The sequence below is a fragment of the Acomys minous genome, assembly GCF_964271855.1.
Source record: "Acomys minous genome assembly, chromosome: 6".
In the NCBI taxonomy this organism is placed as follows: Eukaryota; Metazoa; Chordata; class Mammalia; order Rodentia; family Muridae; genus Acomys; species Acomys minous.
The window spans coordinates 42,958,654-42,983,295 of NC_140487.1; the positions used below are offsets into that span (position 1 = coordinate 42,958,654).

Genomic DNA, 24,642 nt, shown 5'->3' on the forward strand with positions numbered 1-24,642 from the left:
AGGAGGAAATGCCAGGGAGAGACCAGAGTGCCAGTGGCCACTGAAAGACACATCCTTAGTCCACCATACCCTGTGTACTCTGCTGTGACTTTAAACTCTAGAGATCAAACTACTTGGATACTTGGATTTAGGCTCTGCTGTAAGAGATAGGAGCATAACAAAAATGTTTGTACCATCAGAGCCCATCCCAGTCAATAACAAATCCCAAGCAAACCCGAATGTGGAAACAGAGGACCTCCCCTCAACTGAGTCTCTGAGCTGATAAAAGAATAACAAATACAAAAAAATCTGCCAAACAACAAAGCTTCAATTTATTATACATGCTCATCAGTTTAACCCAAACCCCTTAAAAGCCTGAGGCTGATCCAGCCCCTTTAATACCGGTCCTGAGCACGCCCGGATCAAGGCCCGGCCCAGCCTGCTTTGTCTGCGAAGATGAAAGCCAGGCGAAAACAGGTGAAGGCTTTTTTGAATCATCACCTGCAATTAAGCAAAGGAAAACCAAGAGGTAAGCTGAACTCCCTTTTACAAAGACACCCCCGCAGCAGGTGGACACTTGTGCAGATTGCCTACTGTCTGTCTGCCAACACACTCACCAGAGAGTGAGCCTTCTCAGAGGATCCCTGGCTGACAAATGTCTAAGAGGAAAAGTGCAAGCACAGCGCATGTGCACACACACATGCACACACAGGCACACACACACATGCACATGTGCACTCACACACACAAATCAGACACAGAGAAACACACAAATATACACCCAGATGCACATAGAGAGGTACACAAGGGAACACACAGTTGCACATGAAATACACACACACCTACATACAGAAGTATAAACAGACAATATACAAATTCACAGATATACACACAGGCATACACAGTAGACAGAGCAGCATACAAGCATGCAGTTAGATGTACACATAGAAATGCCTTCAGGCAAAGTCACACACACACACAGAGACTCAGACTGGTATACAAAAACATATGATGTCCATACAAAGATACACATAGGTACACATGGTTACACACAGATACAACACAGACAAAGTACAGACTGGACACTCATTCACAGATAGACACAATATACACACAGACAATACATACCCTGATGCACACACATCTACTCCACCAAGTCCTAACAATCTAATGACCACTGCTGAGTTTTTTTTTAAAGAGACAGGGAATGTGACAGAATATTCAAAGTGGCCTCTTTCAGGGGACTGAGATTTCCATGGTGCAGCTTCCTCGTTCTTAAACAGCACTGTGACTCAAATGAGGTAGCCACACTCCATGCCACACACACAACCATCATGCCACTTTTCAGATTCTGATAGAAAAGTTCAGCAGGCTAAAGGTGTCTGGGGTTCACATTCACGAAGAAGCTGTCTTCTGTGGCACACAGATTGGGTTAATTTTGAGGGTCTATTCCCTGCCTGGGCTCCGACTGCCTCAATAGACATGGTTCTGCCAGTGCCTGCTTGCCCCTCAGTGGCGTGGACAGTGGGCTCTGCAGCAGGAAGCATAGGTTTGTTTTTTTTTGAAGGAAAGTTCCATAGAGAAGAAACTGCCATTGACGCTAGTTTCATTTCTGTGTGGGGCCACTGGAACACCCCGCTGGCCAGTCCTCCATAAGTTTTCATCACAATGACATGAGTGAGGCAGCCATGAGCCACATCACACCACCATTTCATCACATTCCTTATGGCAACCACATCACATAGCATTTCTGATAACCAAGTCCAGCTGCTTAATATCTGCCTTCGCCTCTGTGGGCACCCAGTGTCCCTGTTGGTTGTGACTTCAGAAACTCTTAAGTGAATCACAAACAAGAAGATACAAGGCTGACTTCCACCACGCTGATCTGACAACTTAATCTTCTCCTAAAGTCAAGCCACTTGTGTCAGATCTATTCAGACCTTCTCATTTTCCAGGCGTGGCCTTCAACCTGGCAATCGGTAAGCAGGATCAAGCTGAAGTTGACGTATACCACAGGGAAGTTAAAGTGCTAATGCCTGAGACATGCTGGCAGGTTAGGACTCTAGAGACTCTTCTCCAGGGTGTGAAGAAGCAGGGTTCTCTAATGTGTCTTTACTTTCAAATCTCCCAATCACTGAGAAAGCAGAGAAGGGAAGACATTTAACCATGGCCTCACAATGCTCTTGGGCTCCTTCCCCAAACATCCCAGAAAATCCTTTGAAGTTGTTCTTTTCCATCTCTTGGGGAACAACCAGGCTCAGTTTTCATCTCTGCTTTCTTTAGTCCATTTTTCCTCTCCCTATCAGCCCCGTACCATTCACCACGATCTGCTCCAATGTGCAACCCTTCTCACTCAGATATAATTTGTTATGTAAAATTGGGTCTTCTAACCACAGCTGCTTCTCCAGAAGGGTCTGTGAGTCTCCAGACTTCCTAAACAATGATGATCACACAGTCCCAAAATGCCCTTCTCAAGGATTCTTTTGGGGGCTAGGGGGGATGTATGTACTAAGAACTGGGAAGCTAAAGTGTGAAGTTCACTTGACTTTCTCAGCCTCAACTGCCCATCTGCAGAAAAGGACTTAATAATTATATTTTGTGTGCCCCCTTTCAACACTGGTAGTCCATGGTTTATGAGAAGTTCAAGTAACAGTATTGTTCTCCAGTGATTCTCAAGCAAGCCTAGGTCAGAGCTCAGAACCTCAGACCCCTGAGGTCCATATGAGATTTGACACAGTTGTGCAACAAAGTGTCCTCCCTCTGCTCTCATAGGAATTCCTGGCAGGACTCTTAAGGCCTGGAAGAACCCATATGACAAGGGAAGAAACCACATAATGTCACAGTAGACTTGGCACAAGGATGTGATGCTCTGTGAACACCCGTCAGATAGTCTGACAGCAACAGCAACTCAGTGCGGCACTGCAAGCTCTGCTGCTTCCACCCAACTCCCTTTCTTCTGCCTTTGTAAGGAGGGCTAACAACCCATGGATTCTTCTGCAAAGAAACCATCCATTAAGACATTTCTTTCACTCTGCCTTGGCAGCACTAACTCAATACTTTTACAGTGTACTTCCTGTCTTCAAAATGTTCTTCTAGACTCTTCTATCTCCACCTGTGTTTACTGTGTGGTTTGCTTATTTTTAACTTTTAACATTCAGAACATCCAAGCCACTTGACAAGATGACCTTGGTCTTGCACACAAGTCCCCCAAACCCACAAAAGGGCTTACAAGGGAGAAGGCAACTGGACAGGAAAGTCCCTCCTACTCTTCCCATTCATACTCAGCTTCTGACTTCATCCATAGGCCAGAAGGCACAGGATGCCTCTCACCACATTGTTTCTGAAAACAAGAAAATACTGTGCCACTCTGAGCATAGTCCTGTGTTGGAGGTCATAGAGTCGAAGGCCTGGTGACCAACAGGAATATGACGACGGGCACCAGGGAATGCAGGGAGTGGAAATCATCTCTCTGCCAAGTGTAGGGACATGTGGAGGCTATGCTTAATCTGGAAGCCAAGGGAGATGGAAATGGCTGCACGTGAGGAGGGAGGTGCAGGTAGCCACACTCAGCATTGACTGACTGACTGACTGACAGTCTTCTGCCCTGGCACAGGCACATGGAGGCCACACATTAGAACCCACTGTTAGCCAGGAGTGTGAGCCACCGGTCTTGATGCCAAGTATATTAGACGCTCGTTGCTGTGGCAAGATACGTAACTAAAGCAGCTAAGAAGGAAGGGTTCTTTGTTTCCATCATGGCAGAGGTGTATACACAGGCAGGAAGCACAGAGCATGAAAGCCAGTGCTCAGCTAGCTTTATTCAGTCTAAGACAGAGACCACAGTGCTGCTACCCACACCACAAGCAGGTTTTCCTTCCTAAGTTAAACGTCTTTGGAAGCACCCTCACAGACATGCCCAGAGATATGTTGCATGGTGACTGTAAATTCAGTCAGTTTGACAATGAAGGTTAACCATCACATCAGCTACAAAAAGAACTGACCCCCAGTCACCTGTGCTCACCAAATGCTGTAGATCTCAGTCAGGGGACCCAGCAAAACAAGCAGGATCCTGCCTCGTGGACTTTGTGTCCTAATGAGTAAGTCTCATGGATGTCTCCCTTCCAGACTGTGGTGAATGCTATGGAGGAAAACTAATCAAGGAGTCAGCAGAAGGAACGAATGTGAAGATGCTGGGAACCTGCTTCCTTCTTTCCTTCCTTCCTTCCTTCCTTCCTTCCTTTCTTCCTTCCCTCCTTTCTTTTCATAAAAAGTTTAATATTTATAGTAAAACCGTAAGATGGCACGGAGAAACTTCTCTCAGCATGCCATGTTTAATACCTTATAAGTGTGGCACATTTGTGCCACCAAGAAGCCAGAGTACCTACAAATCCAGGTTTCAGAGTCCCTAGTTTCCCTGCAGGCCGGCGCCATTATTCTCGTGTGCTCTTGTGATACCGATTCGTTCTTGTCTCTCTGGTTCATGAGCCTCAGTCCTTCTGAGGCAAGCCCTCAATGGCCTTGAACTTTTGACAATACCAAGTGTCCCTCATTAGGGTTTGGTGTGACCCTGTTCTTACAGTCAGAAAGACAGACTTCAGCTATGCATTTTGGGGGAAACTCCTGAGGTATGAATATGCTGTTCTCAGCACACTGTACACAGGATATGGCACTCAAGGCATGTCTGAAGGAACATAACCCTTAAGGGAAGATCTGAAGGAGACACATGCAGACAGCTGTGGGGAAGGTTTCTGAACTATATGTAACAAATGCTGGTGCCCTGAAATAGTCAAAAGAGCCTGAGCTACATGGATCGAGTGTGGAGAGTGACTAGAAGTAGCACACAACATCAGAGACAGCATGGGCACACCGCAGTATAGTGAACGGGAAGGAACGCCGCCATCAGATAAGCCCCTCGCGCGCATTAGGGATGATCATAGCCCAGCCCACCTGCTTGAATCTGTGGCTTTTTCCTACACGGGTGCAAGAAACCACAGATTCTGTGATCCCTGCCTTCCAGCACACCTAAAGGATTATCTGGTGCATAGCACTTGCCTTGAGCCACATTAGCTCTTAAAATTTTGAGCCAAAGACTCCAGAAGAAACAAGGCACTGTGGTGGCACTGGATCTGGAACCAGAGCCTAGAGACAGACCTTCAACCCTAAGCAGAGAAGCCAGTCTGTCAAAGGAGAGGCTGTGATAAAGACGTGACAGCACAGCCATCCATGGCGCAAACTTCTGACCATTTGACCCCACTTCCTGCTCACAGGAGTCTCAGCTGTCTCTCGTTTCCTGTCTTTGGCATTGATGAGTTCCCTAGATCCTTATTCTAAATGAAGCTAGTTTGAGGGGATTTATGGTTTGTGCAACTGAAAGAACTCTGTAACAAGATCAACTGTGAATGCACAGGGACAGAGCAGAGGGCAAGAGGCAGCTGTAGGTGGCCGGCTGAGAGGCTTCAACAGTGGGTGCCATAAGTAAAGGAACGACTTACCCTGGTTCCTCCCTTCTCTACCCTGTGCACTGAAGTCACCATTGATGAGGTATAAACCATGAGACCAACGTGTACAAAGTATACCCACACTGTAGGTAAGGATGTACTTTGTACTCATCATTTACTGGATGTACTTAAGATTAAAGTGAGCCCTAACATACAATATCCTAGCCCTATGGAAGCAGCTCCTGGTGGGGGGGGGGGGGCAGAATCCCAAGTACAAGATACCTAGCAATGGAGACCAGTTCTGACTGAGTTACCCCTCATCTGTCACTCAACTCCTCTCACCTCTGTGGCCAAGTACGTGGCAACTGTAGCATAATGCTAACACAATATCCTTCAGCTAAGGTGGTAACTTAACAGAGGAAGAACAGGGACACACACGTCTCTTTCTTCCATATTCCTGCAGAATAATTTGTGATTGCACATGAATCAATTTCTCAGTTGGGATATAGGTGAAATGATATGCAGCATGTTTGCCTAGGGTTGCAGAATCCATACTTCTGCCACTAGTTCTGTGACTATGATTCAACTCATGCTACTTCTCAGTCTGGAAATTTCTGTACTTTTCCCAACACGATCTGGCCAGCTATCAAAAGACTCACATAACATTGGGCTATGATATGAGGGTTCAGTTGAGGAATATTTACTTTAACTTCCAGATTAGCAGTGTATTATTTTGCTATTGCTGAGACAGAAGACCATGACTAAGGCAACTTATGAAAGAAAGCATGTAATTAGGCGTTTGGTTACAAATGGTTAGAGTCCATGTTAGGAAAGTGAAGTCACAGCAGCAGGAACAACTAAGAATTCATATTTCCAACCAGAGTAAGAAACAATGGTAAAATGCTTTGCTTAAATATTTAACACAAAAGAAGGGGAGAACAGCAGAGGAGAATGGCAGACCTGAATTCAACCATCTCAGTAAATTTATTAAACATGGATTTACTAGCCATTCCAGTCACAAGGCAGAGGTTGCTAGACTGGACGTAAAATAAAGATCTTACTGTATGCTGTCTTCATAAGTATGTACACTGCATCATAAATTCAAAGATACAAAAAAGAGAACATGATGGAAGGGTGTTCAAATAAACATTATTACTCAACAGAAAGAGATGTGTTGCATAATGACTAATGTTTAAGAACACTCAGACAAATATGGTGACATAGCACTATTAGCAAAAACAACAAATTAGGCATTCATGTATATAACCAGATACAGCAAGAAAAAACACAAGCCAAATACAAGAAGAGGAAATAGACAAAGGATCACAGGTAGATATTTCACAGTTCTTTACTCCATAATCACAGACTAAGTCAACAGAAAACCAGTGAGGCTGCAGAAGACTTCAGCAGGGCTATCAGAGCTGCCGGGAGGGAAGCCCCCTGGCCATGGCTTGCCTACCATGGGATAATATCAGGGTCCATCCCAAGAACCACAAGAAATGAAAAGGGAGAAAGCATTTGAGATCTGTAGACAACAACAGAAAATACACATTCTTCGTCAGCACATGTGGAGTGTTCACTACAACAGGTCACATGCAGGCCATAAATTAAAGTTCACTATATTTAGAAGACTGAAATCATTAAAAGTATATTCTCTAACCACAGCAGAATCAGTTTTTAAATTGAAAAAGGAAACTACTTGAACATTATGCAATATAAATAAGCAACAGGTCAAAGGACCAGTCTCAAGAAAAATATACCTTAAACAAAGTAAAAATGAAAATGTACCATACTGAAATTTCTAAGATGCAGCTAAGGGAGGATTTGGAGGGAAATTCACCCCTAAAAACTTGTATTAGATATAAGAAAGAGGAAAGTTGCTGACAGCTCTGGCAGATCCTACTCTGCTCTACTAAAGACCATGCCTGTACCTGGAACCCCAGATAAGACCCTGCTCACAGCCCACAACTCTCTGTAGAGCTTGCTCAGCTTCCCAGACACTACTCCCTCCCCTCATGGCCACATCCCAACCCACAACTCTGGCATAAAAAGACCCAGCTCTAACAAAAGCCACAAGGTAGCCAAAGCCCCAGAGGCCGTGCCAGCTCTTCAGAACCCCAGAGCCCCAGAGGCAATACTGGTACCTAAAACCATGATAGGGACACCTACTGGATCTGAGGACTCTTGTGTCACTGGAACCAGAAGCCACTCAGACCAGAAGACCAGACAGAAAACAGAAACCAAGTGAAGAAACATCTATCCAATGAAGATAAGCTCAGAAACCAGCACCTCAACTTATAATTACCCTAAACTCAGATGCATAGATGCCAGTGTAAAAACACAATCAACAACAGGCAGGGCAAATTAGCACGACCAGAGCCTAGCTATCCAACTACAGAAACCTCTGAATATCCCAACACAACTGAAGCACAACCTTAAAAGCAACTTTCTGAACCTAGCAGTGGTGGTGCACAGCTTTAATCCCACCACTTAGGAGGCAGAAGCAGGTGGACCTCTAAGTCTCTGAGTGTGAGGCCAGTCTGGTCTACAGAGTGAGTTCTATGACAGCCAGGGATACACAGAGAACCCTTATCTCAAAAAAAAAAAAAAAAGAGCAAGGGATACACAGAAAAACATATATATATATATATATATATATATATATATATATATATATATATATGAATGAGAGAGAACACTATAAAAATGATAGATGTCCTTAAAGAGGAAATAAATAAACCTCATAAAGAAAATAGAGAGATCTCATACTAGCAACAAAAGAAAATTGAAAGCTCTAGAACCAAAAGAAGCAGGAAATAAACCCAGGACTGAAATTAATAAAATAGAAATAAAGAGCTAATACAAAGAATCAATGAAGAATTGTTTGGTTATTTGAGAAAATCAACAAGGCAGACAAACCTTTATCCAAATTAATTAAAAGGCAGATATAGACTATCCAAATTAACAAAATCACAAATGAAAAGGGAGACAACAAGGCAATCCAATCCAAAGAATCATTAGGTCTTACTTCAAAAGCCTATACTCCATAAAATTGAAAAGTCTAAAAAAATTGCACAATTTTCTTGAAATATACCACTTACCAAAGTGAAATCAAAATCAGATAAACAATTTAAATATACCTATAAACCCCTGAGGAAATAGTAGCAATCATTAAAAATCTCCAAAGCAAAGCAAAACAACAACAACAACAACAACAACAACAACAAAATAGGGCTAGATGGTTTTAGCACAGAATTCTACCAGACTTTCATTTTTTAAAAATGAGCTAATACCAATATTCCTCATATTATTCCACAAAATAGAAACAGAAACAGAAGGAACACTGTCAGATCCATTTTACGAGGCCAAGACCAATTTCCCTCATGAACATAGATGCAAAGATACTCAATAAAATACTTACAAACTGAATCTAAGAACACATCAAAAAGATCATCCACCAGGATGAGTTAGGCTTCATGCCAGAGATGGTTCAACACATATGAGGATCTGTCAATGTAATCGACCATGTAAACAAACTTAAGAAATAAAACCACATGATCCACCTCATTAGATGCTGTAAAAGCCTTTGACAAAATCCAACATCATCTTGTGATAAAAGTCTTGATACAGAGACATACCTAATACAATAAAGGCAATAAACAGTACGCTGATAGCCAACATCAAGTTAAATGGAAAGAAACTCAAAGTAGCTTCACTAAAATCAGGCCCAAGATAAGACTGTCTACTCGCTCAATAGCTATTTAATATAGTACTTGAATTTTAGCTAGAGCTGTCATCTTATTAGACAACCAAAGGAGATCAAAAAAATACAAATTGGAAAGGAAGAAGTCAATGTATCATTATTTGCAGGTGATGTGATGACAAACATATAAATGACCATGAAATTTCCACCAGGGAACTCCTACAGCTGAAATATGTCCAGCAAAGTGGCTGGATACATGGATTAACTAAAAAAATCAGTAGCTCCCCGCCCCCACCACCCCATGCACAAATGGGCTGAGAAAGAAATCATGGAAATAACACCTTTCACAATAACCACAAAAAATATAAAATATCTTGTTGTGACTCTAACCAAGCAAATGGAAGACGTGTATGATAAAAACTTTTAAGGCTTTAAAGAAGGAAATTGAAAAAGAGATCAGAAGATGGATATGATCTTCCATGCTCATGAATTGGTGAGATTCATATAATAAAAATGGCCGTTCTACCAAAAGCAATCTATAGATTCAACAAAATCCCCATAAAATATCCAGCACAATACTTTTTAATGTAAATTTTCTTTTTTCTGCATTAATCAATTTACTTAATCCCTTTACAGCCTGATCACAGACCCCTCTCCCTTCTCTCCTCCCAGGCCCACCCACCTTTACATCCCCCTCCCCTAACATCCTGTCCCCTTCTCATAAAAGGATGCCAACTCACCCTGTCACATCAAGTCACAGCAGGAATAAGCACTTCCTCTCCACTGAGGCCAAATAAGACAGACCAGCTATAGAAAAGGGATCCAAAGGTAGGCAACAGAATCAGAGACAGCCCTCGACACTCCTAGTTGTTAGGGGACCCATGTGAAGACCAAAGTGCATATCTTCCAAAACAACTCTTTACAGACCTTGAAAGAACAATACTTAACTTCATATGGGAAAAAAACAGGATAGCTAAATACAATAAAAGATCTTCCAGAGTTATCACCTGTACTACAGAAGCTGTCCTACAGAGCTATAGTAATAAAAACTACATAGTATTGGCAAATAAACAGACAGATGGATCAATGGAGTTGAACTGAAGACTTAGACATAAAGCCACATAACAATGGACACATAATTTTTTATAAAGAAGCCAGAAATTATAAGTGACCCCCAAAATTCCAACAAAGAACTACTACAGCTGATAAACACCTTCAGCAAATTGGCTGGATACAAAATTAACTCAAAAAAGTCAGTAGCCTTCCTATATACAAATGACAATCATGCAGAGGAAGAAATTAAGAAAACTACACCCTTCACATTAGCCACAAGCAATATAAAATATTTAGGAGTTACTCTAACGAAGCAGGTAAAGGACTTGCTTGAAATTTTTTCAAAACTCTGAAGAAAGAAATTGAAGATGACATGAGAAGATGGAATGATCTTCCTTGACCATGGATTGAGAGAATTAACATAGTAAAAATTGTCATCTTACCAAAAGCAATTTAAAGATTCAATGCAATCCCTATCGAAATAGCTACACAATTTTTTAAAGACATTGAAAGGTCAATTCTCAACTTCATATGGAAAAACAACAACAACAACAACAAAACCCAGAATAGCTAAAAACAATCTTGTACAATAAAAGATCCTCCGGAGGAATCTCCATACCTGATGTCAAGCTGTACTATAAAGCAACAGTAACTAAAACAGCATGGTACTGGCATAGCAATAGGCTGGTTGATGAATGGAATCGAATCAAATACCCAGAAATGAATCCACACACATATGCTCACTTGATTTTTGACAAAGAAGCCAAATCTATTCAATGGAAAAAGGATAGCATCTTCAACAAATAGTGCTGGTCCAACTGGATGTCTACATGTAGAAAAATGTAAGTAGATCCAAATTTGTCACCATACACAAAACTCAAATCCAAGTGGATTAAAGACCTCAACATAAAACCAGAGACACTAAATCTTTTTAGAAGAAAAAGTGGGGAAGAGCCTGGAACACACTGGCACAGGAGACAACTTCCTGAACAGAACACCAACAGCCCAGGCTTTAAGGTCAACAATTAATAAATGGGACCTCATGAGGCTGAGAAGCTTCTGTAAGGCAGGAGACACTGTCAACAGAACAAAGCAACAACCTACAGACTGGGAAAAGATCTTTACCAACCCTACATCTGACAAAGGTCTAATATCCAAAATATATAAAGAACTCAAGAAATTAAACACCACCAAACCAAATAACCCAATTGAGAAATGGGGCTCAGAACTAAAAGAGAATTCTCAACAGAGGAATATCAAATGGCCAAGAAACACTTAAAGAAATGCTCAATGTCTTTAGTTATCAGAGAAATGCAAATCAAAATGACTCTGAGAGTCCATCTTACACCCATTAGAATGGCTAAAATCAAAAACTCAAGTGACACCACATGCTGGTGAGGATATATAGAGAGGAACACTCCTTCATTGCTGGTGGGAATGCAAACTAGCACAGCCACTTTGGAAATCTATCTGGCGCTATCTCAGAAAAATGGGAATAGGGCTTCCTCAAGACCCAGCTATTCCACTCCTTGGACTATACCCAGAAGCTGCTCCAGCACATAACAAGAAAATTTGCTCAACTATGTTCATAGTAGCTTTATTCCTAATAGCCAGAACATGGAAATAGCCTAAGAATCCCTCAACAGAAGAATGGATAAAGAAACTGTGGTACATTTACACTGTGAAATACTACTCAGCTATTAAAAACAAGGAATTCCTAAATTTGTGGACAAATGGATTGAACCAGAAATGCTCATAATGAGTAAGTTAACCCAGAAACAGAAAGACTCAAATGGTGTATACTCACTTATATCTGGACACTAACCCAAGGAGCATGTCCCATGAAAGTCTTTACTTACCAGGAAAGTGGGACAGAGGAGAAGACTTCCTATTGGGACTCTAGGTGAGAGAAGCAAGAGAGAATGGGAAAATAGAGGGATCCAGAGGGTCCTAGAAACCTACAAGAAGAACATTATGACAGGCAGATTTGGGCCCAGGGGTCCTGTTCAAACTATGGCACCAGCCAAGGACAATATGTGAAGTAAACATCAAACCCAGACCCAGATCTAGCCAATGGACAGGACATTCTCTACAGTTGAGTGGAGAGTGGTGACTGACTTTCACATGAACTCTGGTGCCCCATATCTGACCATGTCCCTGGATGGCAAAGCTTGGTGGCACTCAGAGGAAGGATAGCAGGCTACCAAGAAGAGACTTGATACCCTATGAGGATATACAGGGGGAGGAGGTCCCCCTCAGTCACAGTCATAGAGGAGGGGAGTAAGGGGAAAATGGGAGGGAGGGAAGGACGGATGGAGGGAGGGAGGGGAGAATTGGAGGATACAAGGGATGGGATAACAATTGAAGTGTAATACGAATAAACTAATAAAATATATTTTTTAAAAGAAGCCAGAAATTCACAATAGAAAAAATAAAGCTCTTCAACAAATGGTGCTAGTCTAACTGAATGCCAACATATAGAAGAATGTAAATAGATCCATATCTATCACCCTGCACAAAACTCAAGCCCACTTGCTCAACTATGTTCATAGAAGCTTTATCCATAATAGCCAGAAACTGGAAATAACCTATATGTCTCTCAAGCAAAGAATGGATAAAGAAAATGTAGTACATTTATACAATGTAGTATTACTCAGCTGTTATAAACAATGACATCATGAAATTTGCAGGCAGATGGATACAACTATTTTTAAAAAATCATCCTGAGTGAGGTAACTCAGACCCAGAAAGACAAATATGGTATGTATTCACTTATAAGTGGATGTGAGCTGTAAAGGATAATCATGCCACAGCCCACAGACTCAGAGAAGCTAAGTAACAAGAAGGGCTCAAGGGGGTTGGGATGTATGAATCTCACTGGGAGAGGGAAATATAATAGATGTCACAGATGGACTGGGGGCCAATGGGGACAGGAACAGTAGGGAGTAGGCTGGGGGAGTATGAAATGAGAGAATACTGGGGGAGACAACTGGAATTGGGGGACATCTCAAGGATGAGCTAGAAACCTAGTGCAATAGAAACTCCCAGCAATCTACAAGAGTGACCCTAGATAAGGCTCCTAGTAATGGGGAATACAAGCCTGAACCAGCCGTCTCCTATAACCCAGCAAGACTTCCAGTGGAGGAATTGGGACACCAACCTAGCCACAAAGCCTGCAACCTACAATTTGCCCTATCTATGAGATGTTCTGAAGTAAAGGTGGCACAGGAATTATAGGAGTGGCCAACAAATGACTGGTCCAGCTTTAGACCCACTGTGTAAGAGGGGGTCTAACCCCAACACTGACTGGAGGGCTAGGAACGGGACCTAGGATAGAACCAAACATGACCAGCAAAAAAGGGAGTCAATGAAACAATTCATAATGGTACCCTGCTATACTTGTGGACAGGAGCCTAGCTTAGCTGTCATCTAAGAGGCTTCATTCAGCAACTGATGGAAATAAATGCAGAGACCCACAGCCAAACTTTAGGTGGGAATTCTGTGGAAGACAGACAGAAAGTATTATAGGAACCAAAAGGGTCAAGAATACCAAAGAAAACCCATAGAACCAACTAACCTAGGCTGATAGGGACTCAAAGACTGAACCCACAATCAGAGAGCCTGCATGGGTCTGACTTAGGCCCTCTGCATATAGATTATGACTGTGTAGCTTGGTTCTTGTGGGACTCCTGACTGTTGGAGTAGGGGCTGCCTCTGACTCTTTTGACTGCTTTTAGACCCTGTCCTCCTACTGGAGTGCCCCTTTCAACCTTAATATGAAGGTTGGTGCCTAGTCGTACTGCAACATGATATGCCATGTTTCGTGATATCCATGGGAGGCCTTCTATTTTCTGAAGAGGAATGCAAGAGAAGTGGACGAGGATGAAGGAACTGGGATGTAAGGAGGGAGGGAAAACGATGTTAAGGATGTAATATATAAGAGAAGAACAAATCGAACTTTTTATTTAATAAAATAAAAAAATCTAAAAAGAAAAAAAAGAACAAGAAAGAGGAAAGTCAGTGTTCAATAATGCAGAATTCCACTTTCAGAATCTAAGTAAATAAAACATGTAACCCAAAGTAAAAAAGGAAAAAGATAATTAAGATAGTACAGAAGTCAATGAAGGGGACCATGAGCAACAAATAGATAGAAGTCAATGGAGCAAAAAATGGCTTTTTAAAAGATTGATAAAATTTATAGACCGAAAGCTCACTTAAGGAAAGAATGCATGCATCACTGTTGTATGTAGGAAGCCATTTTGGAGATTTCTTATTAAGTTAAACACACACTTACCAACAGACTCATCAATCCCACTTCCAGGCACCTACCCAAGAAAAATGAAGAAATATATCCACATGAAAACTTTTATGCGAATGCTCATATAGCATTTTTCATAATAGAAACTGGAAAGAACCCAAGTGTCTATCAACTGATGAATAAACAAATATCATCCACCCATGCAATGAAATATCCCTCAGCAATAAAGACAAATGAACTATTGCTACAGCTGACTGCAGAGAAACATGGGGGAATTTGAGACAATGGAAGCATTCTGAGCTCAGTGAACAGATTGTATTTCATGTAAACTATCCTTAATAAAGCCTGTGTGTACACAAGTGTGTGTGTGCACGCGCAGCCCTACACTGCTACCTGGCAAACATGCTAACTGAATTGATCATTTCAGCTTGCTTATGTTTTTAGCCATTACTCTCCTATTCACTTTGCAAGCATATACATCTATGAATATGCTTAACCGCCAATCACTTGCTGCTTCTGATCTAACGATTTATTCTGCCATTTCTCCACATTCTGACCCCAGTAACGCATGAGAGCCAACTCAGCTCTAGTTTCTGTGTTTCCCTCTCCAGTCCTCTTCTCCCTCCTTCCCACCCCATCTGGTCTTTCTAAACTAAAAGTGCCATGTCTCTCCTCATGCTCCAACAAGAGCCTGTCCTTTCTACGCCACTTCTCCTTGTATGCTATGCACTAGGCCAAGTGTATGACTACTCTCTTATTTCCCTTGGGAGGAGTTGCTGGATTCCACACACCACAAAGGATACACGATTTTCCTGGGTTTTTGAAATGCAGAATTCATGCTAGTCACACATATTCCTCCCCATCTGGCTGTGACTACTGCAGCATCCTAGTACCAACAGTTGCAATTTTTCTTCAGCATCCCTCCTCTCTAAGCTGTTATGAAGCCTGATGATCAATGGCCTGATTTATTCCCAATGTTACCTCCCTGCCATCAGGTCTGAGCAAGCTCTCTGCAGGTACCCAGGTCCTTGCATTCTTACCACAGCACAGGACTGCAGACACGTGCCAGTTGTCTTGCTGTAGATTCTTAAAGAATTTATCTTCTTACACAGTTTCCCAACCATGTCCTGAGGATGGTGTCAAACCAGACTCTGCCTGCCAGAGGTAACCTCATCACACTTCCTGTCTCCACCCTCTCCCTGAACTCCCTCTCTGTTAGACACACGCAGGATGTTGCAAGCCAGTGTGAGACTCTTTCTCTCAAATGGCTCCTTAGTACTTCTCTGTTTCTGCCAACAAGGTATCCAGCCACAAGGTCAGCCAGTTCAAAGTGATTTGACAAGTGCTTACATGCTGTGTATGTGTCTTGTCCCAGTGATGTCACAGCCACTTCTTAAAGGCAGGAGCCAAATCTTACTGTTTCTATCTAGGCTTAAAGAACACAGTGCGTACCATAAGCAATCAACATGGTTTTTACTTTAAGCCTCTTATTCTTCACAGTGGTATGAGCTTCCCCCGCCCCCCGCAACACCTCTGCCGTTGTCCTGACATGTCCATGCATAAGCACCGCAAACACACTGTGTGCCTTCCTAAGAAGGCCACATTTCATCTTAACCATTCATTCCACTTTGCATTTCATTTGGGTGCCTTGTGGGTCCTGGAGGATATAGCCTGTTTCTGAGTTGGATGGGGGAGAGGGGGCTCTGGCTGTCCTAAAGACTCCTTGATACTTGCTGTTTGGGTAAGACTTATCTGATTCCTAGTTCATTAGTCTACCCATTCCATCCCCCATCTCCAAATCAATATCTCTCTTCATTATGGAGTGCTCTGACCTCTTAAAGCCTTTAAGGTTTACGTCTCTACCATAATACTCATTTTAGTGTTTTAATTTGTAGCCCTCACAAACCCCAGCACAATCTCCAAGAACAATACTGCATGTTGTTATAACACCACTATCATAGGCTGAGCATGGTGGTGCACACTTTTAATCCCAGTACTCAGAAGACAGAAACAGGCAGATCTGTGAGTACAAGGCCAGTCTGGCCTACAAAGAGAGTCTAGGCCAGCCAGGACTCTGTAACACAGAGAAACGTCTCAAAAAACAAAAATAAAACCAAAAAGACCACTATGGTGGAACACTGGCAAAGAAATGTGAGAATGCAGAAGTATCTTTCTCCACCATCCCAACATACTCATTTTACTTTCATGATGTAAGTTCTATTTAAAACTGGGCTCTAGCTGCTTTTCCAAAATTAACACATTTTCATTTCTATTATAATTATTTTCTCAAGAAACAGTTCCTGGCTGGTTGACCAATGGAATCTAATAGAAGACCCAGATATGAATCCACTCACATATGCTCACTTGATTTTTGACAAAGAAGTCAAATCTATTCAATGGAAAAAGGATAGCATCTTCAACAAATGGTGCTGGTCCAACTGGATGTCTACATGTAGAAAAATGTAAGTAGATCCAAATTTGTCACCATACACAAAACTCAAATCCAAGTGGATTAAAGACCTCAACATAAAACCAGAGACGCTAAATCTTTTAGAAGAAAAAGTGGGGAAGAGCCTGGAACACATTGGCACAGGAGACAACTTCCTGAACAGAACACCAACAGCCCAGGCTTTAAGGTCAACAATTAATAAATGGGACCTCATGAGGCTGAGAAGCTTCTGTAAGGCAGGAGACACTGTCAACAGAACAAAGCAACAGCCTACAGACTGAGAAAAGATCTTTACCAACCCTACATCTGACAAAGGTCTAATATCCAAAATATATAAAGAACTCAAGAAATTAAACACCACCAAACCAAATAACCCAATTGAGAAATGGGGCTCAGAACTAAAAGAGAATTCTCAACAGAGGAATATCAAATGGCCAAGAAACACTTAAAGAAATGCTCAATGTCTTTAGTTATCAGAGAAATGCAAATCAAAATGACTCTGAGATTCCATCTTACACCCATCAGAATGGCTAAAATCAAAAACTCAAGTGACACCACATACTGGCAAAGATGTGGAGAAAGAGGAACATTCCTTCATTGCTGGTGGGAATGCAAACTAGTACAACTACTTTGGAAATCTATCTGGTGCTATCTCAGAAAAATGGGAATAGGGCTTCCTCAAGACCCAGCTATTCCACTCCTTGGAATATACCCAGAAGAAGCTCCAGCACATAACAGGAACATATGCTCAACCATGTTCATAGCAGCTTTATTCCTAATAGCCAGAACCTGGAAACAGCCTAAGAGTCCCTCAGTAGGACAATGGATAAAGAAACTGTGGTACATTTACACTATGGAATACTACTCAGCTATTAAAAAAAAAAAGGAACTTCTGAAATTTGTGGAGAAGTGGTTTGAACTAGAAATGATCATAATAAGTGAATTAATCCAGAAGCAGAAAGACTCAGATTGTATATACTCACTTATATCTGGACACTAGCCCAAGGGGCATGTCCCTTGAAAGTCTTCACTTATCAGGAAAGTGGGACAGAGGAGAAGACTTCCCATTGGGACTCTAGGTGAAAGAAACAAGAGAGAATGGGGAAATAGAAGGATCCAGAGGGTCCTAGAAACCTACAAGAAGAACATTGTGACAGGCAGATTTGGGCCCAGGAGTTCTGCTCAAACTATGGCACCAGCCAAGGACTATACGTGCAGTATACTTCAAACCCCTACCCAGATCTAGCCAATGGACAGGACACTCTCCACAGTTGAGTGGAGAGTCGGGACTGACTTTCACACAAACCCTGGTGTCCTATACTTGACCACGTCCCCTGAATGGGGAGGCCTGGTGGCACTCAGAGGAAGGAAAGCAGGCTACCAAGAAGAGAATTGATACCCTATGAGGATATACAGGGGGAAGAGGTCCCCTTCATTCACAGTCATAGAGGAGGGGTGTAAGGGGAAAGTGGGAGGGAGGGAAGAATTGGAGGATACAAGGGATGGGATAACAATTGAGATGTAATATGAATGAATTAATAAAAAGGAAAAAAGAAATAGTTCCTGGATCTTTTTTTATTGCTGTTGTTATTTAGTACATAATTTGGAGGAGAAAACAAACTTGTCTGTGTTTGATACAGGAAAACTTTGAAAATGGATAACTGCATTTGATTCCTTTGAGTGACTTCTGAACTAAACAAAGCCTTACACTAGGAAAGTTTATTCTCCCTCAACAAAAGACATCAAGAATGAAGGAAGACTGGGCATAGGGAGTTAGTATCTGTTTGGGATCCTATGAGTCTCCATGAACAGGAATCCCTTTCTAGAACACACTAGCAAGGTCAAAACTGTGTCTAACAATGCCAACTAAAACTCAATGAGGCATGAGTTTTCTCATTGGAGAAACACCAAGGAGTAGAAATAAGCCTTTACATCAACCTCTAGTCCTCTTGCCACACACTCTGTCATGTGGGCAGTCCAACTGCTTGAATCCAAACCCTGGAAGTCTCTATACTGTCAGCCTTGGCCACTCCACTCCTGTTCTTTCAGGAAGTCAGTCGGCCTAGACTCAATTCTCCTCTATGAAATGAGAAAAATATGACTGGTGGCAATGTGTGCAGAAGTACGTGATTGCACTTAGTAACAGCACAGTGACTGTCATTTATGCCTATAGTGACATAGGTCACTCTCACTCCTTAGTGAAAAATCCACTCACTAGGAAGATTGCTATTTGGATGGAGTATCCTACCAACACCCATAGGCACTGCCACAGAAAGTTGGTTTATACTGTGCAGGGCCCATTTACATAGCTTTCTTGAGATTCTGGTATCCAGACCAGGAGAAATGAGCTATACAGAGACTTACCAAGCAGTGAGCTTCAACAAGGACATTTCCACTGGGCAGTAGTAGCACACACCTTTAATCCCAGCACTAGAGAGACAGAGGCAGGTGGATTGCAATGAGCTTGAGGCCAGCCTGGTCTACAAAGTGAGTCCAGGGCAGCCAAGGCTACACAGAGAAACCCTGTCTCAAAAAAACTAAATAAATAAATAAATAAACAAACAAGAACGTTTCCACAATGAGTACATAGGAGGACATCACTATGAGGACCTGGGAGAACATCATAGTAAGGGCCTTGGAAGACATTGCTGTAAGGACCTAGTAGGATAAAACAATAAGGATCTGGAAAGACATTATTGGAAGTACTTTTATGATAGATGGATGGATGAAAGGATGACGGATGGATAAACAGAGATATAGTTATAGAAAAATGCAGTCACCTCAGAATAAACAGCTATTGAGCCTTAACAGGTTACATCTAACTATGAAAGCCATCTTCTACATTATCAGCTTATCATCTGCAGAGCAATCAAGAGAAGAGCTTTCCCACTACAAATGGAGCCAGAAAGACCAAGCACAGACTAAATCTGTCAAGGTGTGTTCTTGGTAACCTGACCTTCAAGCTTTCGCTCATCAAAATGGGTGGTGGTTGTGGGAGCTAGGATCTGGTCTCTGGAAGATAACTTGAATTATCTAGTAGAATATAGATACCAGAGGATGCAAATAGACACATGCCAGAATCTGCTGCACAGAGTATGCGTTGAAAGAAGGGTAGTGTTATAAGGTGAGTATATTCCAAACTCTGTATTTTAACTAAAAAAAGTTGAGGATCATCTTACATGCCCAATAGTCTTATTCACCAGAAAATGCAGGACATACTGTAGAGCTCCTGGGCAATGTATGACACTTAAAAAGTATTCAATAAATAATAACTATTTGCATATTTCTTTAAAATTTCAAATGCTTTTAAAATGTATTATTCAATTTAATGCCTGGATAATCCCTTTGGTCTTGGTAAAGTACTCTAATATACCTTATGGCCAACATTTCTCAATGTCCCTTTTGCCCTAGATAATGAGTTGTGGTGTGATGTGTTGTGGTGTGACGTGACATGACGTGATGTGAAAGCTCTTTCTGGAGAAATGGATGTTGATAATCACAAAGTAATACAGTAAATGCAAAAAAAAAGTTTTTCCCAGGTTGGAAGAGTAGCTCCCTGAAACAGATGACTTGTGAGTCTCCTTCACTGACATAGCTGTCTCTAAAGAGGCCAGAGCAAACTTATCACACAGCTCAGTGACAACAGCATGCAAATAACACCCTGCACAACACCCTACACAAGGGCCACAATGGGTGCATGCTGAGGCCTGCTGGGGAGACAGAATCTGAGGTGCCTGAGAAAAACACAATGACTGCTTATGGGCAAACTATAATGTGAGCAGGCAGCCACCTTCCCTCCTGTTGAGACTTCCTGACCTGACTTTCATTTGTACGCAGATGCTGAACTGTGTGAGTGCAGAAATCCCACTGTATAGTCTCAGCAAAACCTAGACAGAGATCTTCTGGATTTTTCCCTTTCCCAAGACTGTTAAACACCACATTATAAGTCTAGCCTTCTCCCTGAGTCCAAATTATAGTTCCTAAATGAGTGAATCTGGGTTTCCATACTCTGTCCTGGCACCTTTTTCTCTGCCAGGTTTTAGTGGAGCTAAAGCTATACAGACTTGATCACATAGTGCCAAACACTTCTCATTAATGAACTCATTTATTTGTCCTGTCCAGGATTAATCATCAACAGTCATGAGTCTTATAAGATCCTTGGCTAGCACCTGGCACCAGGATCAGCAGACACTCAGGGCTTAATTAATTTGGGCAAATTAGGAAAAAGAACAGCAAGAAAGAAGGATGCAAATATGATAGGAGAAGGCAGAAGGCTTGAGCATCCTCCCTGAAAATGAGAGACAAGAAAAGGTCATCCACAAAGAAAGCAGGAGCCAGAAGACACCCTCTAGCTCTTGTAAAAGGTCAGAAGATGAGAGATACCTTTAATTACTGAGATTTCTGCAAAGCTAAGTAAAAGATCCTCCAGTTTCCTTGCAGAAAAAGCAAATGGCAGGTAAAGGAGATGGTAGCCCACATAGCTACTGATCTAAACAAAGAACAACTCTGAGAGGGCCCATTATGTCAGTGCTAAGGGAAAAAGCAGTAGACACCTTCATTACATGAGTGGTGTTAGCAAAGATCATCATAATCAATACTAAGCTGGTCAGTCCCTTCACTTAAGAGCACAAGACAGCCTCCCAAGAGCTCCCTCCTGATCCATCCAAGTATGACTCTGGCTCCTAGATTGCTCAAAACTCACTTCTACAGGCAAATCTTGCAGGAAAAAAAAAATAGCACCTGCCAAAAGAGCCATCAATGTTAGGAGTTGCCACGGACACAAAGTCATAAGTTGGCAATGTTGGTAAGTGTCTTAATTTGCTTTCTGTTGCTGTAACAAAAACCTGACCAAAGCTTGCTGAGCTTGTTTTGCTTATGCACCTCAGGATCATGTGCCCAGAGTTAGCACAACCCACACTGGACTTGGCCAAGAAATTCCCTACAGACTGTGCTACAGGTCAACTGAATGAATGCAATTCCTCGATTGAAGTTTCTTTTCCCACAAATAACCCCAATATGTATCCAATTGACACAGATCTACCACAGTGAGCTATCAGAAATATTCAATGTCTTTGAGGCACTGAAGTCCCTGAAGAGGTTGCTTGCTTGTCACTGCCTAGCACACAAAGTAGATACAACAGATCGATAGATGCCTGTTTTTAGAACTTGGCAGTAAAATCCTACTGTGAAGGCACTACATTGAGGAGAAATCAAGCTAGTCATAACCTAGAAGTTTTATCCCTACTGGCTAGCTTTAGTATTTCTGAGGAGGAAGAGAAAAACAATCTTCTATCTTACCCAGCTGTGAACTCTGAGAGCTACCCTGACCTTCCGGCCGAGACATCTCCACTGGTGCAACAATAGCGTGAATGGCATGGAAGTAATCAACTGCTTTCTGACGTGGATTAAGACCTACTCTATAAGATGAAACCCATACCTGGAACCATTATCAGAGCCAAAACAGTGGGGAGAAAAAGCAAATACTCTTTGAGAGAACCTACTATCATTCTGCTAAAAAAAGCTACAGTGTTAAACTGACTCCTGGTGACTTATCACTAAACCCATAGATTAGTTCACCTCTCAAGCTTCATCAGAGGAGCTTCTTTCTTCAGTATATAGCAATTAATACAGAGACCCACAACAGTCCAGGTATAGAGAGAAAGAGACTGTAGAATGCTCAGACCTGGATGGGACATTAATATCACACCCCTCATCCCAAAGGCTCAGGGAACACCAAGGAAGAAGGGCAGAAAGATTGTTAAGAGCCAGCAGCAGTAGATGAGTACAATGAAAATGCTTTTGTGACACAGCAGGGCAATTGCATATGTGGCCTCTGGTGGTTGTGATGTCATGCAGATCTGTGCGGGCTCTACCCAGGCAAAATCCTGACATGGAGAGGGAAAGTGGCATGCAGTTCTCCCCTAACTGAGTTGATAATGGCACCTGACAAGTGTTATGAGACTTGAGAGGGGGTCAGTTAGTTTTGCTTAAGGATGTGGACCTTGGCAGATTGACCATGCATATCGAAGAATATGGACAGCACAAGTTGAACTTGATGAGCTTAAATCTTTTTTTATTTTATTTTTTGTTTGTTTTTCGAGACAGGGTTTCTCTATGTAGCCTTGACTGTCCTAGACTCACTTTGTAGACCAGGCTGGCCTCAAACTCACAACAATCCACCTGCCTCTGCCTCCCACGTGCGGGATTAAAAGTGTGTGCCACCATGCCCAGCTCTTTTTTAATTTTTAAAGGAAACATAATTAGGGAATAGCCGATGAAAGGAATGAATATAACCAAAATACACTGTATTAAGTTCCCAAAGAACTTATAAATTACAAAAATTAAATATAATATTTCAACAATGAAAAATAATGTTCTTTACTTCTAATCACCAAAGCATTTTTCTACTACATTCAAGCCTTTGTTCTACATTCCAATAACTATCTGACCAAGGTGAGGTATAGTGGATGTAAACATCCTACAGTGGGGAACAACTCAATAAGATCCCTATAATGCACATCACAAGAGACCAGCACCTAGTTAAGACAAGAAGGGTTGAGTCTTCACCACATAAGCACAGAGTTCATATATCCTGAAAAATAATGGGAAGAGTGATGGATGTGAAAGTGATTGGGTTCTGTGGTTGTATTTGATCATGGTTACCCACATTTCTCTCCCTAACTCCTCCCAAATCTATCCTACCAACTTTCTATCCTCCCCCAACTTTATGTCACTAGTTTCAGCTTGTTTGTTTTTATAAAGTGCCAAGTCCAATTTGTGCTGCTAATGTACTCATGGGTAAACGACCATCCACCATACCCACTAGAGCATGGTAGGCCCAGGAGAGTTCACATCCTCAAGGAAAATAGCCGACTCTCCCTCCCCAGAAGCCACAACCATCCGCAGATCCTCAGCCAGGAGTGGAAGCTTATGAGCCCCTCTTCCCTCCATGCTGGCTTGATCTTGTGCAGGTCTGATGCAGGTAACAACTACTTGTGCAGTGGTCCTGTCATGTCCAGAAGACACTGTTTTGCTCAGGTCCTCCCAAAACTCTGGCTCTTACAATCTTTCTACCCCTATTCCTGGGTTCCCTGAGCCTTGGTGGGAGTTGGAGGGTATAGTATATTTGTCCCAGTTAGGGATGAATACTCCATAGTCACTCAGCTATGTTCTTAGTTCTTTAATATTTGAGTTCATTACACTACTCACTGAATCTATGAGTGAATCCCTGAGGTCGGAGCTCTAAAACCCACCGTCTGAAGCCCAACAGCGCCACTGGGGAAGAGTTGTTCTCGTCATCTCCCTTCAAGCCAGTGGTGCTGACGCTGAGGTTAGCCTCACAGTGACTCTATCCCTGCTAGCCAGACATGCCCAGTGCCCTCAGGCCAGCCTCCATGGCAACTGCACAGACAAAATGAAATGCGTTTTCAGAATCCTGACCCAGAAAACCAGCAGAAATCTTAACACAAGGAAGACGAGTTTTATTTGTTGGCATTTGTAATGGTAGGGCCAATAGTCATGGAGTTTGACAGCCAAGGAAGAGAAACACCAGGACCTTGTGAACTGCAGGATCCCTGTAGAAGAAGTTGACTGGGGTATTCCTCATGATACATATCCTGGTTACTCAAGGTCAAGGTGAAACTTTCTTATAACTTTCTAGCTTCGCTTTTTGTGTTTTATAAAACAATGGAATGGTTTTACTCTCTAAAATATTCTGGTAGCTCATGAAATTTTGAAAGTTGCTACATTTAGTAGTAAAATC

General features: G+C 42.1%; 1 protein-coding gene across 1 annotated transcript in view; it reads right to left on the reverse strand.

Annotated features, from left to right (window-relative positions):
* Positions 1-292: 292 nt before the first annotated feature.
* LOC311599628 (uncharacterized protein) overlaps positions 293-24,642 on the reverse strand; it is a gene marked incomplete at its 5' end in the record, with an annotated part of 111,987 nt that continues 87,637 nt past the window's right edge. The window contains one exon of the mRNA XM_084785655.1: positions 293-480. The remainder of the gene's footprint in view (positions 481-24,642) is intronic.